Consider the following 6,000-nt stretch of genomic DNA (forward strand, 5'->3'; position numbering starts at 1 on the left):
ATTCTTAACCTGGGGCCCATAACATCTGTTTTAAAAATGTTTTGATAACTGCATTTCAGAATAATTTTATTTTATGTTTTTCAAAACACAATTCTGAGAAGGGTTCCATGGGCTTTATCAAACTCCTCCAGGAGTCTAGGATTCACTGAAAGTGAACTCCTTTCATTGAAAAATCCTATGGAGTCCAATTCATTAAGTCTTATTATGTGCCAAGCTTTCAGAATAAAAAAGCTAAAAGTAAACCAGTCCTGCCCTCAAGGAGTTTACATTCCATAGGACTGTCTCTATAATCTCCCTAGCCACTACACACAGGGCAGCTAAATGTGCCATCTTGGATAGAGCACCAGACCCAGAATCAAGAAGACTCATCTTCCTGAGTTCAAATCCAGCCTCAGATACTTATTAACTATAACCAAGTCACTTAATCCTATTGGCCTCAGTTTCCTCATGTGTCAAATGAGTTGGAGAAGGAAATGGCAAAAAAAAAAGTCTTATTTTGCCAAAAACAACTCCAAATAGGGTCACAAAGAGCTGGAAATGATTCAACAAGTCTTCCTGACTTGTACTTTCTATCTGTTCTGCCAGATGTTCTCTTATGTCTTCACCTATTTTGTAATAAATATATTTATGGCAAAGAAAAATTTTAAAAATCAAATAAAACTGGCTCAACAAGAGTAATCCCAAGCAACCAATAACACAAACAGGATTTCTTTGGCCTGCCCCACAGGACTCTTTTTCCTAAAGCAGGTTTGCTTTCCTAATTACAGTTTACATTGGCTGATATTTGCAGGGGCAGAGATCCCCTGAGTATACACCAGCTGGGCAACTGATCCCTCCCAAGACAGAGCTCCCCATCCCGCTGCTTCCTATAATAAGGCCAGACATGACTGGTTCAGATGAGCTCCCTTGAAAAGGCAATGTGTTCCTGTAGTTAGAAACTAGAGGAAAACTGAGCTTCAGAAAAATATGGGATGTAAAAGGCAGCTGATGATTTTCAAAATAATTTTTTTCTCCATTATGCATAAAAACAATTTTTAACATTTGTTTTAAAAAATGTTGAGTTCCAAATCTCTTACTCTTCCCCTATTTGAGAAGGAAAGTAATTGCTACAGATTATACAATCATGTAAAACACTCTTTTATATTTTGATCTACCTTCAGAATCTATCTAGTTCTTTCTCTGGAAATAAATACCTAAAAGGCCGTTTAGACCCGATCCTCCTGAAGAGTCTGAGGGGCATGGCTTCCCAAGGGATGGTGATGATGGGATGAGGAGCTGTGCTCTAAAGGGACTTTGTTTGGAATCTAAAGCCTTTCCTGGTGACCTTCCAGTCTTCCTTCCTGGTATTTTTCTTCCTTGCTCTTTAGGCCAGCCCAAATGTTGACTGTTCACTCAGGACATCTCATCTGCCATCTTGATGCCTTGGTATATGCTGTCCTCCATACCTGGAAGGCACTCCAGCCTGACTTGCAATTTTTAGAATCCTGTTTCCTTCCAAGGCTCAGCTGAAAGCACCAACGGTGGCCTGTCCTCGAAGGTCCTGGTTATTTTCCTTTGCTTTGAAAGACAGTATGGTCCAATGGCTAGAGAATTAGTTCAAAGCCTGAACTCAAGTTTCAGTTCTGTAAGTGAATGAGGAGGAATTATTGGGGAACTGTATTTAAAACTATTTTGGTAACTTCATTTATTGTAACTGGTTTCTTTTGGATCCCATATATTTTCCTTTTGTGCATTTAAAAACACTCCTCTGATACTATTGTTCTATTAGAAATCAGGAGGGACAGGATTTCAGGGAAGCCTGGAGGGATTTGCATGAACTGATGCTGAGTGAGATGAGCAGAACCAGAAAAACACTGTACACCCTAACAGCAACATGGGAGTGATATCAGATCAACCTTGAAGGACTTGCTCATTCCATCAGCGCAACAATTGGGAACAATTTTGGGCTGTCTGCACAGGAGAGTGTCATCTGTATCCAGATAAGGAGCTGTGGAGTTTGAACAAAGTACAAGGACTATTCCCTTTAATTTGGAAAAAAAAAACCCAGATGTCTTATGGTTTGATCTGGTTACCTCTGAGAATTCTGTTCTCTCTAAGGATATGATTTCTCTCTCATCACACCCAATTTGGATCGAAGTACAACATGGAAACAAAATAAAGACTGACGGAGTGCTATCTGTGGGGTGGGGGTGGGGGGAGGGAAGCAAGAGTGGGGGAAAACTGTAAAACTCAAATAATATCTTTAATAAACATTCTGTTGCTTTAAAAAAAAACACTCCTCTGAGAAGTAGTTCATAGGTTTCACTAAACTGGGTCCAGGACACACAAGTAAATGGTTAAGAAGCCCTGCTGTAGGGCTAGCCATCTCAGAGAAGGTGCTGACTTGCATTGGTAGAGTTTCCTCATCAGGAATGTCCATACAGCAGCAGCAGTAGCAGCATGTACAAATACTCATTTTATTTTCCCACCCTGGGAGATAGGTATTATTATTATCATCCCAATTTACAGATGAGGAAACTGAGGCAGACAGTCTTGCCCAGGGTTGTCACTCAGCTAGAATGAGGCATAATTTGAAAGGAGTCTTCTTGACTCCAGATCCATGACTCTTAGTGACTATACCACCCAGATGCCTAGTATATCGTAGGTGCTTAATAAATGCTCGTTTATTGATTGATTGATACTGTACAAGGAGATTGGGTTGGTTTTTATGATTTCCGAGGACTCCTGTAACTCAGATTCTGTGATTAGAAGACTTCAAAATCCTTTTCTAGCTCTAATTAATTGAGCAATTATTAAGTGCCTACTTCTTGGTGGGCTAGGTGCTGTGGTTACAAAGACCAAAATGAGATAGTCCCTGCCCTCAAAGAGCCTTACACACACATATCAATATATGTATGTGCATATATGAGCATGTGCATGGACATATATATTTATGTCTATTGTAGATGCATGTGGAGACATGTGTATACAGGTGTGTATATACAGTATACACATGTGTACATACATGCAATACATTATATGCATGTATGTTTATGAGTATATAGAGGTAAATGAATATACATACAAATACATGAAAAATGCATACACATTTCAAAGATATAAAACAAATTACCTTGGAGGGGAAGACGCTGGCAACTGGGGTGAGGGAAGGGCTCCATAGAAGCAGGTGCATGGACTGAGTCTTTTTGTTTATTTGTTTTTCAGGGCAATGGCATTAAGTGACTTGTCCAAGGTCACACAGCTGGTAATTATGATGTGTCTGAGGTCGGATTTGAACTCAAGGTCCTCCTGACTCCAGGATGGGTGCTCTATCCACTGTGCCACCTGGCTGCCCCTTGAACTGAGTCTTGAAGGAAACCAGGGGTTCCAAGAAGAGGGGAATGAGAACTTTTCAGGCATGGGGAACAGACTAATGAAGAGACCTAGAATCCAACAATGGGGTGCCATATGCGAGGAGGAGCAAGTAGCCCAGTAGTATGATAGAGCATTGACCTTGGAGACAGGAGGACAGGAGTTCAAATTTCAGTCTCAGACACTTGTCACTTATTAACTGAGTGATCTTGGGCAAGTCACTTAACCCTGCTCATCTTAGATCCAGGGCCATCTCCGGTTGTCCTGATTTCTATCTGGCCATTGGATCCAGATGGCTCCAGAGGAGAAAGTGGGGCCGGTGACTTAGCACAGTCCTCCCCCCCACCAAATCCAGTGTCATGGCATCACCTCCCTGATGTCATGGCCTTTTTCAAGAGCAGAGGCCAAACACCATCAGTTCAGCTGAATTGTAGAGTGAATGGAAGCCTTTAGAGTTTTATGCTAATACTGGAAAGGTAGGAGGAGAACAGAGAAGATGTCAAACAGGGGCTATCTATTTGATCCTAGAGATAATGGGGCGCCAGAGGAATTTGTTGAACCAGAGAGTGACATGATTAAATTTATGCTTTAGGAGATTTAAACACCTAGTGCATTATCTGAAGTGCGTTTCCAAACCATGTCCAACCCTCTATCCATTATCTGAGCAGCTCTCAAACTCTTTGATCTTACGTGCTTAAAAATTATTTAGGATCCTTTTATAGGGACAAAAGAGCTATTGTTTTGTGGGTTATATCTATTACTAATCATATTAGAAATTAAAAATGACAAATCAACCATACATTTATTAATAATAAACCTTTAAATTAATTATTAATTTATTCATAACCCCTTCCATATTAACATAATGTTCTAATGGAAAAATAGCTACAAAAAAATTTAGTGAGAACAGTAGTATTGTTTTATATATTTTTGCAAATTTCTTTAATGTTAGTAAAAGGCAGTGGGCTTCTGTCTGTTTTGAGATGCAGTTCTGACTGAAGTATATGAAGAAAATCTGACCTCATTCAACCAATAAATAATTGGAAAAGGAGGAGTATTTTTATAGGTAAATAACATCTTAGTATTTTTTTTTTACTTTTTAATTTTTTTCTTCATCTTAGTATTTTTTTTTTTGGTCTCTTTTTTTAGGGTTTGTTTTTTTTTTGCAAGGCAAACTGGGTTAAGTGGCTTGCCCAAGGCTACACAGCTAGGTAATTATTAAGGGTCTGAGACTGGATTTGAACCCAGGTACTCCTGACTCCAGGGCCGGTGCTTTATCCACTGCGCCACCTAGCCGCCCCATCTTAGTATTTTTTAAGAAAATAATTTTGATCTTGCAGATTCCCTTGGGAGGGTGTCAGGAACCTCCAGGATACTTGGATCATGCTTTGAGAAGTCTTGCACTCCAGATGAGAAGCAAAGGCAGGATTTGGATGCGGCTTTCAGAAGGTTTTGCGTGTTTATGAAGAAAGAGAAGTAGGAGTTTTCTCTCTCTGGGGCTTGTATATACCCTAGATTGAGTGATACGGCAATTTGTGATGAGCAAAGCTGAGAATTGAAGTTGCTTCTGTCAGATCTCTCCTACTTCCCCATTCTATTTCAAGGCAACAAAAATCAGAGATTTGGATTTATTATTGTCAAGATGATTCCCATACAGTGGCATCTCTCAGTTGTGTAGAAATGAATTGCCCCCAAAATTTACTGAAATATTTCAGTATTCTCTATTTCCTCTCTCATCTTCCAACTTTGTTAATAATTTTTAGAATTTTTCTTCTTAATATCTTTTTTAAACATCATCTTCTTTGCTGAATATATTTTTATGCCCCTGTCCAGTGGATCATTTCATATAACATTAAAAAAGAAAGAGGAAAAAAATCAGCAAAACAGCCTTTATATTAACTATTTCTGACAGTGAATGCAATATTCCATAGCTGGACAGAATATGGGCTATAGTGCCCCACGGGAAGGTACATTTTTTTCATCTCTTCTCATAACCAAGTTTGGTCAATATATTAATATTGCATTCAATTTCATTTCCCCTCCTTTTGCTTAACATCATTGTAGTTATTGGTTATATTGTTCTCTTGGTTTTGCTTCTTTTATTTCCAAACAATTCATACATGTCTTTCCATGCATCTTTGAATTCTTCAGAGCTTTCATTTTCTTAAATTGATCTTTTATTTTATTTTTTTCCAATTTCATGCTAGTCATTTTTCAACATTCATCCATTTGCAAATTTATAAGTTACACATCCCTTCCCTCCTCCCTCCCCAAGGTGGCAAACAGTCTGGTAAAAATTGTACATTTATGTTTAACATATTTACATACTAGTCATTTTGTGTAGGAGGAATTAGGGCTAAGGGGAAAGAAAGAAAACATTGAGATAGGAAGGAAAAGCATAAGAGAAGTTTTAGAAAAGTAAACATAATATGCACTCAGATTCCATAGCTTATTTTTCCTCGGGATGTGGATGGCATTGTCCATAGTGGGTCTCCCAGGGTTGTTTTAGAGTTCTGAACTGCTAAGTGGAGGTGCATCTACCACAGTTGATCATCTCACAATGTTGTTGTTAATGTGTACAATGTTCTCTTGGTTCTGCTCCCTTCAGAGCCTTCATTTCTTACAGTAATATCCCACAACTTGGTCAGC

Source organism: Macrotis lagotis, chromosome 5 (assembly GCF_037893015.1).
Source record: "Macrotis lagotis isolate mMagLag1 chromosome 5, bilby.v1.9.chrom.fasta, whole genome shotgun sequence".
Taxonomy (NCBI): domain Eukaryota; kingdom Metazoa; phylum Chordata; class Mammalia; order Peramelemorphia; family Peramelidae; genus Macrotis; species Macrotis lagotis.